Source organism: Athene cunicularia (genome assembly GCF_003259725.1).
Source record: "Athene cunicularia isolate RWA chromosome 2 unlocalized genomic scaffold, athCun1 chr2_part1, whole genome shotgun sequence".
Lineage (NCBI taxonomy): Eukaryota > Metazoa > Chordata > Aves > Strigiformes > Strigidae > Athene > Athene cunicularia.
Genome location: NW_020799095.1, coordinates 109,327,037 through 109,339,062, shown reverse-complemented (window position 1 = coordinate 109,339,062; position 12,026 = coordinate 109,327,037).

Sequence of the window (12,026 nt, the reverse complement as noted above, 5' to 3'; positions counted from 1 at the left end):
ATTCCTCATGTGTTTGGTTTTTTGGTTTGCTTTTTTTTTGTTGTGTTGGTTTTTTGGTTTTTGTTTTTTGTTTTTTTTCCACCCAGTGATTTATCTTTGACTTGTAAATGCTTTAATGGGGTACTAGTGATACTGTAACAGGGTTTCTGTTATCACAGGGGTTTGGTGATAGCAGCAATTCTTGACTAATAACATTTAAGTGAAACACTGGTATACAGCTGTTGTGACTGCAAACCTGGAATAATAGAAGTGCTATTGTTTTAAAAATTACCATTGCAGAAATGATAGAATAGAGAGGCTGTTAAAGGGACAGTCTCATTACACTTTAAACACAAGGAGATTCTTGAAGTATTTCTTAATGACTAAAGAACCATAAAATACATAACAAAAAGAATTATACTGCATAGACATTGCAAAATATGAAATGGAAAACAAATATTGTGTCTCTATATACAGGGTGAAATAAAGTATTTCCTTCCTTGTGCAATTTTTTGAGAACAGGACAAAACACATCTTGACTAGAGGCTATTTTTTGTGTTGCTAGGTACTCCAGGTTTAGAAGATGCACTATAGTATCTCAGAAAACATTCTGTAGATACCATAAACAAAGACTAAATATGAATTAAACACACTTCTGGTCCGCCAATGAGTGATGGTGCTTTTCCTTCAGGCTACTGAGTATCTGGGAACTACTACTTAAAAATCCACAGTAATGGAGTAGAAATCTTGCTGGGCACATGAAGACATGGGCCAAGCCATGAACATTTTGAAGCATCACTTTAGAGATGAAATAAATATTATCTACCTGGACTTGTAGAAAGCATTTAACACTATCCCACAAGACATCTTTTTCTCTAAATTGGAGATACATGGATTTGACAGATGGAGCACTTGTTGGATAAGGAATTGACTGGATGGTCACCCTTGAAGAGTTGTGGTCAATGGCTTCATGTCCAAGTGGAGAGCAATGATGAGTGGCGTTCCTCAGGGGTTGGTATTGGGACCAGCGCTGTTTAACATCTTTGTTGGGGACGTGGACAGTGGGTTTGAATGGACTCTCAGCAAGTTTGCCAATCACACCAAGCTGTGTGGTGTGGTCGACATGCTGGAGGGAAGGGATATGCCATCCAGAGGGACCTTGACAGGCTTGAGAGCTGGGCCTGTGCAAACCTCATGAAGTTCAACAAGGCCAAGTGCAAGGTCTTGCACATGGGTCAAGGCAATCCCAAGCACAAATACAGGCTGGACGATGAGTAGATTGATAGCCCTGCGGAGAAGGATTTGGGAGTAGTAGTGGATAGAAAACTGAATATGAGCCAGCAATGTGTGCTTGCAGCCCAGAAAACCAACTGTATTCTGGGTTCCATCAAGAGAAGTGTGACTAGCAGGTCAAGGGATGTGATTCACCCCCTCTACTCCACTCTTGTGAGACCCCACCTGGAGTACTGTGTCCAGCTCTGGGGCCCCCACATAAGAAAGACATGGACCTGCTCAAGTGGGTGCAGAGGAGGCCACAAAGATGATTGTGGGGCTGAAGAACCTCCCTTATGAGGAGAGGCTGAAAGAGCTGGGGATGTTCAGCCTGGAGAAGGCTCCACGGAGACCTTATAGCATCCTTCCAGTACTTAAAGGGGGCCTAAAGGAAAGATGGGGAGGGACTCCTTATCAGGAAGTGTAGTGATTGTCCAAGGGGTAACAGTTTTAAACTGAAAGAGGGTATATTTAGCTTAGATATTAAGGAAGAAATTATTCACTGTGAGGGTGGTGAGACACTGGAAGTGGTTGCCCAGAGAAGCTATGGATGCCCCCTCCCTGGCAGTGTTCAAGGTCAGGCTGGACGGGGCTTTGGGCAACCTGATCTAGTGGAAGATGTCCCTGCCCATGGCAGTGGGGTTGGGACTAGATGATCTTTAAGGTCCCTTCGAACCCAGACCATTCTATGATTATATTATTATGAGAGTGAAGTGGTGAGAAGTCTGACTGGTTACTCATCTCATAGCACCTGCACATCTCACTAATTCAGCTGTGATGTTTTGCATGTTCAGGATTGTTCAGAATGGTTAATTTGTCAATATGAAGTCCTATATTTTCAGTCAGCTGTATTAGGGGCCTCTCAAAATGCAGACCCACAATGGACTTTGTATGAGGCCAAACAAACATGAAGATTTTAAAGGCTCTCACTCTGCTTATTTTAACTGCTGTAAAATATGTTTTACTGAATATAAAGTGTCTTCAGTAACTGAAATGAAAGCCTTCTCTAGATTTTGATCCATTCATTCTAGTGCACTTGTTTCAACAGATACGTCCTTTTCTCTACAAGAAATGAAGTCTGATCTCTTTGACGTTCTCCAGACAATAAAGTAATAAACCAAAATAAAGCCTGATACTGCAGTGTGGTGAGAGCCTTCTGGGAGTGGAAGTGGCCTCCACCTCCTTTGTCTTACAGGGCTGGGTATTTCATATAGCATCAAGATGGATGGAGACAGTGTCACTGGAGACAATCCACACCTTGTGTCAGAGAGAGGGGAAAAGAAACCATTTACATTCTTTTCACAAAGATAATTTGCAAAATGTTTTTCCATAAGTTGGAAGGACCTTCAAAGCCTCACTTTCAGACACTGGTGTTCCTTACTGTGAAGGGTATCTTGCAATTCACTACAAATATTCTTAGTTGGTAATTTCCATAATGAAATTTTCAGTGTAGTTGCTCAACTGTGGTGGAAATCTCAGGGCAGATGTGCATTTGAGATTAATTTATTGTTTTGTTGCCTTAGAGGGCACAGCGGTAGCATATTACCTTGTTAGAGTAAAAAATATAGATATGGGAAAGTCATCTAGTCCTTCTCACTAACAGTGCAGACTTGCCCTCTGCAGCACATTCCCTAGTGCTTTGTCCAGTCTATTTTTAAATGGCCTAAGTGATGAGAATTTCTGCAGAGGAGAGTTCACAGGCAGGCCTCTTTCCTCTAACAAAGCTTTGGATAGATAAAGAATAATAATAATAATTGTTTTATTTATTAAGCTTTCTCTCTGCACCCTCAGTCAGTTTGCAGGTGACACCAGGTTGGGTGGGAGAGTTGATCTGCTCGAGGGCAGGGAGGCTCTGCAGAGAGACCTGGACAGGCTGGAGCCATGGGCTGAGGCCAACTGGAGGAGTTTCCATAAGGCCAAATGCCGGGGGCTGCCCTTGGGCCACAACAACCCCCAGCAGCGCTACAGGCTTGGGGAGGAGTGGCTGGACAGCTGCCAGTCAGAGAGGGACCTGGGGGTGTTGACTGACAGCCGGCTGAACAGGAGCCAGCAGTGTGCCCAGGGGGCCAAGAAGGCCAATGGCATCCTGGCTTGCGTCAGCAATAGCGTGGCCAGCAGGGACAGGGAAGGGATCTGACCCCTGTACTCGGCACTGGTGAGGCCGCCCCTCGATTCCTGTGTTCAGTTTTGGGCCCCTCACTACAAAAAGGACATTGAATGACTCGAGCGTGTCCAGAGAAGGGCAACGGAGCTGGTGCAGGGTCTGGAGCACAGGTCCTACGGGGAGCGGCTGAGGGAACTGGGGGTGTTTAGTCTGGAGAAGAGGGGGCTGAGGGGAGACCTCATCGCCCTCTACAGCTCCCTGAAAGGAGGTTGCAGAGAGCTGGGGATGAGTCTCTTTAACCAAGTAATAAGCAATAGGACAAGAGGGAATGGCCTCAAGTTGCACCAGGGAAGGTTTAGACTGGATATTAGGAAGCATTTCTTTACAAAAGGGGTTGTTAGGTGTTGGAATGGGCTGCCCAGGGAGGTGGTGGAGTCCCCATCCCTGGAGGTGTTTAAGAGTCAGGTTGACATAGCGCTGAGGGATCTGGTGTAGTTGGGAACTGTCACTGTTAGGTTAATGGTTGTACTGGATGAACTTCAAGATCTTTTCCAACCTAGATGATTCTGTGTGATTCTGTGATTCTTGCACCCACAGAAGTCCTCAGGGTGCTAAGCAGACATCATAAAACAATTTCTTATCCCAATCAAGCTCAGCAATGTTTTGAGGAGATCTGTAAACAAAACCCAATGCTAAAACAAAAGACAGGGGAGGACAAAGGCCCTAGCAAATGTGCAGCTCAGGAGCAAAAGTATCTTGCAGTAAGGACTGTTGCAGCAAACCCTCTAGACAGAACCCATAACTGCTCAAGCATTAGAGCCCAGTTCAGGGAAGTTTAATTGTCAGTGCTTAGTAGGAGATTCAAAGCTCTTCAAGCATTTTCAGTATCTCACAAATCCAGACCTACACTGAGGGAAATATAAAAAGATCATATTTCTGAGCAAGGCTATTGAGGTAACAGAAAAAATGAACAAATATAATTTTACATTTTGCTCATTTGCATTAAATCCATAAAGTCAGTGTTACAATTTTAGTTCTGTTGAAAATCTTCATTATGTATCTGCTAAATCCTGATTTACTAGTAGTTCCAGTCATTTGCCTAGTAATATTAAATGTGAGGAATGGAATCAAAAGCTTCACTATCATCAAACTCAAACAAATGTTTTCATGAAAAAACATTAACCAAAAGCTAAGTCAAGTGCCTGTCTTTTCCATCCATGTTTATCAATGTTAAAACCCTACTGGTTGCTACTTGCACAAGAAGAGTATTGCAACTTCTGTAGGGGTAAAAAAAAGTGTTATATTTCTTTTTGACAGAACCATTAAGGAACTCTGTAATGTTTCAATCTGTGGTCAGTGCTCTGTTTTGCTTGGCTCGCTAAACCCTCAGCCTCAGCTGGCATTTCCTAAATTAACAGCACATTCACTCCCCACATTAAGACAGTCAGACAAATGGTTCAGCCTAAACCAAGCAGTTTGACACTCATGTGCTTCAGCAAAGCTGAACAGCATCTCATGACGCTTACATGATTGGATGATATCATAATCATATGATAAAAAGCCATTAGGCCAGGACCAAAATCTAAAACATAGGTCATTATGTTAGATGTAAAAAAGTGTACCCATTTAATAGAAAAAAAGAAACAAAAAAGAGTTCTGACACCAGGGAACATCTGGCTAATATTTACATCTCCTGTTTAATTTGGATGCTTCAGTTTAGTTTTCAAGATGGCAGTGTATAGAAACAAATTAAGCCAATCATTCTATCCGCAGTTTAGAGAACCAAGATTTGTTTATAGTTTCTCATATTAATACCTCATCCACTTGGCCAAAATGCCTCATGAAAAATATACCTCAAACACACAATTCCCTCTTAGTAACAAAGCTGTAATTCAGCATAATTCTTTGTTGATGGGTTGAAAAAAGGAGTCATGTAAACTTGCAGTATTGAGATGAGGAGATAAAGTTGGACCATAGGAAATGAATCAGTCTTCAGTGCTGTAGGGTTAAACTGAAGCCCATTAAGAAAGTCAACAGAATTAGCATTTTGGGGCTCATCCTACTTTCCTTTAGTTCAATGGGATTTTGTCACTGACACCAGCCAAAGAACAATCACAGACATCTTCAGTGTTACAATAACATGAGCTGGATGCAAGCTTGCTGAATGAGCCCTGTGACTGGGAACCTGTAAGTTTAATTCTGTGATGAGTTTGAGACAATGCTCATTTCCAAGACCACTGAAAAACACGAAGCAATTCAGCAATGCATATGTAGAACTTCTTAAAATATTATCTCTAAGAGGAAAAATTGGCCATGTGACAATATTCCTATGTCATAGATAATTAGGTAAGATCCAGAATGTTCAGATTAATAAAAGGAGATACTGATTTCAAAAGACTAAAGAGAATGAAAAGCCCAGAGTCAAAAACTTTTAGTTGCCAATCTAGAGGGATAGGCAGGGAAATCTTTTCATAGGGCTTCCCGACTGCTGAATATACAAGGGATCTGCCAGGCCAAAATCTATTCAATATTACTATTATTGGTGGATATAAATAACAATATTAGTGTGAGTGACTTACAGCATCCAAACCCCAGATCTAGCTAAACAGTCCCAGTGGTTTGGGCTGTTTCTAGTCTGCTGTTTCTAGAGGCAGAAGAAAAGCCCAAGTAAGCTTGCTGAATGTTTCTCATGTTTGTTTAGACTGCCATGACAAAAACACAATGTAGACACTCCAAAATTAGTATTAAATTAGCCAGCTTTAATCTAGCAAGCATTTTACTCACAGTGGCAAGGAGCTTAGGGCTGGAAGCAAACCCAGCTGTTACTCAAAGTGACAGCAACATAAACCTGATGTCAGGTTTGTATCTCCCAGGAAGCCTAGCTCGTGGGCTGAGCTCGCACGTCCACAAGGAAAACTGGAGGGACTCCAGTGTGGCTGCTGCTGCCCAGCTCGCTGGAGGCTGCGGCAGAGCCAGGGCAGTGGTGGCAGAGCCAGTGTCAGGAGAGGCAACGACAGCAGAAAGCTGGTGCAGCAAAGGCAGCAGCATATGACAGTGCATGTGTTGGAGGAAGTAAGGGGATAGTCTCCCACTAGAGACCACTTCCAAAGAGCAGTGTGGGTCAGATTAGACCACATTTCTCCCCCTCCACTTTCCCCATGCCTCCAATGCAATCCCAGCAGACACGGCATCCTGAAGCGCTCTCCATGTTCTCATGAACACCTCTGGGTATGCAGCACATCCATTCAATCTGTGCTATAAAAACACTGCTTTTTGCTTGCGACATAGCCCTCAACTATTTCAGATACTTTGAACTGAATAACCAATAGTGACATGATAATTATGTCTTAGGGTCACAGGGACACCCCATGGCCCAGAGGAAACTCAAGATTAGTCTCTGAAATTTAGGGGTGTAAACTCCAGCTACACATACTGGTAATTAATCGTGCTTGGGACTGGTCTCTGGCTCTGAGGCCAACTGGCAAGGAAGAGCACACCCATCACACTCCCACCAGAAGAAGGGCGCTGAGCCCAGCTGGCCTACTGGGGACAGTCTCAGGGCCATGATGACCTCTGGACCATCTCTGGCAATTGTCTGTTGGTGCTCAGAGCTGCTCAGAGCCAAGGACGAGCCTCACGATGCAACAGTGCAGCCAATCCACTTCTCTTTAATCCAACCATCTCATTTACTAGTAGAGCTATATAGCCTGCTGGAGACGGCTCCTGCTCTGAGAACAGCTGTGCCTGAGTGGGCTTGGGGCCAGAGGGTGGTCCATGGCCCTCTTTTATTTAGAGGGATAAATATAGCCACAAAAGCTATATGCTGTGTTGGATGTGAACATGTGATGTCCTCAGCCCTGCTCTTCCAGGAAGGCAGAAAGGAGATTCCTGTCCCTCCTGGTAGCACTGACAGGGGACCTTTTTCTTCATTCATAAAAAATGACAGCTCTTCAGATTTATTTAAAAAGTGGGCTACTTGTTTGCTGCTCTCAGTCACTTTGGTGGGTACTCACCACACTCCCACCCCTCCAAAGGTGATGGGAGAAGGCAGTGGGTGTGTAGGAGGTGGTGGGAAGGGAGGGATGTTGTGCTTTGTGAGCTCCAGCCCAACACAATGGTGATTCTCTACACATCTGTGGAAAAATCCTGTTTTGTCATGTAGCAATGAATGTGGACAGTAGAAATACTTCTTCCTCAATGAGCCATGAGAGAGAGATAGAAGAGTATGTAAATACACTTCCTTACAGTCAGACCTGTCATTTCTTATACATTGATTTGTGCTTTCTACAGAGCCAATGCAGAAGAACAACAGATGAAAACAGTGTGCCAGCTTATGATTGTAACGAACATTTCCTCCCACCCCAACCATCAAAAGTAACCCTTTTATGAGGTAAAACCAAACTATCTGTTTCCTAGAGTAGCTATTTTAGCAATATCTTGTGGATTTGCTGTTGTTAATCCTCTGGGCTTTAATGTACCTTTGCAAATTTGAGTGGCCAAAAGTATAAAAATCCTAGGTTCTTTCTTTATTTTTTTCCCTCTGTCTTAAGGCACGACAAAAATGGAAATGCAGAAATTGGAAGTTCAAGCCTATCCCTTCCAAATTGCTCAATATCTGCTTCCAAAAATGCTCAGGGAAAAATGGATGGGAACTTGCAGGCAGGGTATAAAGTGCTCAGTTGCAGAAGTGATGCAGTCCTTTAAAACACCGACTTAGAAAACAGTATGTTTCTTCCTCTGACATCCTCCCAAGAATGTCTGCATTGGCTAACTCGCTTGAAGTGACAAAAGTCATTACAGATAAACACAGTGGATTGTTTATTTTGGAAAGGGACCGGGGCATAACTCCTCTGAGGTAAAGCACAGGGCGGTTCTTTCTTTACCTGCTGCGGGATCCAGCAGAAAGGCAAGGTGCTGCATGCTTTGTGTTCAAATGACTAACAAGACCTTTGTCTAGGCTTGAACTCTCATACCTGTTTTCAGTTCCTGGCATACCTCGGATCCCCCCATCGCCCGCCGAGCCCGCGCTGGAGCGCTCAGATGGCGAGCCTCTGGAAACAGGATGCCACTGGGATCTTTGGGGAAGACAAAGCCCCTCAGAAAGGCGAGCAGCCTCAGGCCACTCTAATTACAAGTCCCTGCACTGCTTGAAGGTACTCAGCTGACATGCCTGAACTGTGCAAAGACCTTCAAGTGAACTATTATACAAAGCTCAATGTATCACATGGTTACGAAGCAGCTGCTAAGTCTCACTGTAAATGAGGCACAGAGATGATAAGTCACATACTCTCATATACAATGTGTTTAAGGAAACCCCCACCCTATGGATTTTACTGCCTTAGGCTAGGATGAAACTTGGGAGGTGAAGGGGAGGGAGAGGGATGTGGGAAAGAGTTTTATGTGAAGACATTCTAGTCTACATTAAGGATGTGTTTACTTCTAGTAGCTTTGGCAAGTTAATCATAACATGCATTTAAGTTCTTTCAATAACATCCACCAAAGTGGATTTTTTTTAAATGTCACTTCCCTGTTTAAACCAGCACAAAACTGTATATCAAGATAAATCTTCCATATGAGACACAGAAAGCAGTAGTTACTAACATTTGGTTTCTCCTTTGCTCATTTTGCTTGGATACATGCAAGCCTGAAATGTATGTTCTCAATTCAGATAGAAGGAGCGCAAATGACATGCATGTGATTTCACAGATACGACACGCAGAAAGACCGATATGATTAAGAACAAAAATCTGGCAAAACAGAAGACAGTAGATGATACAACTAGCAGTAATACATTTGCCTGTTGTGATTATCTTACAAACGACCGAATAATGTGGCAAAGGCTAAATGGTTGCACAGTACTGCCTTTAACACACCTCAGGAGGGGTTCCTATAACCCAGTGACATACTGTGACTGTAGTAATTTCTGAAATCCTCGTTCTGTAGAAATGTAGAGTTGGCAGGGACCTGAAGAAACCATCCAGTGCACTGTACTGATATGGGCAGCACAGTAGGAATCAGTGTGATGCTAAAATGGGAACTCAAACCCATGAGAGTTACAATTTCAGGCTCTCTGCACTGTCAGTAGGTGGCTCATCTTTTCAAGATTTCCCATCCTCCCATAACAAAGAGTAAATATATATCTGCTGAAGTAAAAAAAAAAGAAAAATTCCTTATATCATGAAAATATTGCAAACCAATAATGCAAAAGAAAATTTATTTCTCTTTTGAAAAGGTCTGGAAAAACATCCTGGAACTTATTTAATTGGCATGTGTACATTTTTGGACAAGAATCCATAATCATAGACTAGTCTTCCCACACCTTCTTCAATTAATTTTCAAACAACTCTTTTGAAACAAAATTTTCCCTGTGTAAAAGATGTGCATATAAAAGATATTTAAAGATCTATAAGTGATAACACATTATATGCTAAACATATATGGTTCCTTAGGCTGTGTTACAAAACCCTTTGAAGCAAGGCATAGAAACTCATAAAGAGACAATGGTATGAAAGTATCGCAAGGAGCAGGTGATCAGAGCTTACTAGCAGCAGACCGCAAGAACCAGAAAGCCATAACTGGGCTTGCTTTTCTCAATGCTTTGTCAGAAAAGATCCATAAGACTGAGAGCAAATCTAGAGGCATGAGAATGATAGCAGGAGATTCCCACTCTAGCTGTTATGAAGGGAAAATACTTCACATTAAAAGTGCTTTGTCACCTTTACAGAAGGTCTCAGACCATGCTTAGCTGCCTTGTGACTATCTGAATAGTCAACCATTTGCTTAGGTGATTTGATCCTGCTCTCATTCAAGGCAGATGCATCTCCCTTCAACTTCAAAGAGAGTATGATGACACCTTTGCAAACTGTGTTTCAATCTGGCTAACAGAGGGTTGCGCTTATAATAGAGATACTACAGAAAGAGAAGTAGGTTCAAACTATGTTAAAAATTCATAAAAAAAACAAAAAAAAAAAGAGGTTAAAACATCCCAAAGTAAAGTTGGACAAACAGGTTAAAAACTAGCATAGACGGCCCAATGTGCCTTTTACCCCTTATCACAGACATTTATATTATATGTCAAAATAGTGCAGAATGCAGTGATAGTCAGTGTTAGAACACTCTGTCTGGGTCATGCAGATTCATCACCAGCTGAAACAAAGTGTATTTTCTCCTGTAGTGGGTCACTATTCTCCTCAATCATCTCACACTTTTGTTGTGTTTATTTTCAGCACACAGTTTAATCTTAAAGATGCCATTTAACAAAGAATTTGTCCTAATAGTAGCAACATATGGAAGCAGCTGTTTGCGGTACTTGTTCATAAAATGAGTTACATCTTCCTTTAAACAAGTCAGCTTTTTATTTTGCTGCTAAACCTGCAGTTGTATCAGTACAAAATGATAATAAACATGTTGAGAGCGGTCTCCAGCTCAAAGCAAGAGTTACTGTCCATGAACTCTGCCACCCTTTGGTTCTTATTTCCTAGCACAGCACATTTGCCTGATTTGGAGAATAACTATAACATGCAAACCATGAGCTACATTTTGGCACTCATTTCTTAATTATTATTATTATTACTGTCATAAAAAAATCTGGTGGCTAAAGATATTTTTAAAAATATTAGTATCTGATATGTTACACATTGTCTTAGTACGTTACAGCAAAAATAAAACAGATAATGCTTTGCACAGCACATCCAAAACACAGACTATATCTATACCACTAAATAAACCAGGGCCAGTGAGTGAAGTTGATTACTGGACTATGATCATTCATTTTACTTATTTATTAGTAAGTCTTCTGGCACAGTTTTGGCCTGTGCCAACTACCAGTTTTCAATAATAATACGAAGGCATGACTGACGGAAGAGCACATGTGGCAGGAAGCACTCACAGCATGTAATGTGGGTGAGACTACAACAAATTAGAGACTGTACTGTCCTCTAAAACTGTCTGCACAGGCTTTGTGCATTGAAATTTCTCTACACACCTATGCATCAAGGCATGCAACACAAGCCCACAGCTTTCACACTGTGAAACCCTTTTTCTGATGGGCAGAAACATAGGTCTCACCTTACTGAACATATCTGAAAAGAATACACTTGAAGTAATAGTTGCATCTTAGATCCACTGGGTAATCATATGCTCAGAGAAGATGTAGCACCATATCCTGTGTCTCAGTGACAAGAGAAGGGTCCCTGTCCATGACCTATTTACCTGTGTAAACATAGCTATAATATCTCAGATACTTGAAGACTTTCTGGGTATGACTTCTCAGGGAGAAGGACATTATGACAAACAGTATGTAAAAGGGAAATATAATGAATAACACTATATCTATACCTTAACCATGTCATTTGATGAGGTCTAGCAGATCTGGCTATGAGATATGGTGCTGTCTCTTTACAAGGCAGAGGTGTTTTGCAGTCCATGTGGAGGGAAGGAATAGCTAGCTAAACTGGGAAGGAGAGTGAAGTATACTCTAGGGAAGCCTTTAAGGAAAAATATGGATAAAGACATGTAGAGAAAGTTGGCCCTCAGATAGTGTCCAAGGAACAGACAATGAAAGGAGTTGAAATATTCGAGTCAGTGAGACGTTTCAAGCAGGGTCACAGAAACACAGAATCACAGAATCATCTAGGTTGGAAAAGACCTTGAAGATCATCCAGTCCAACCA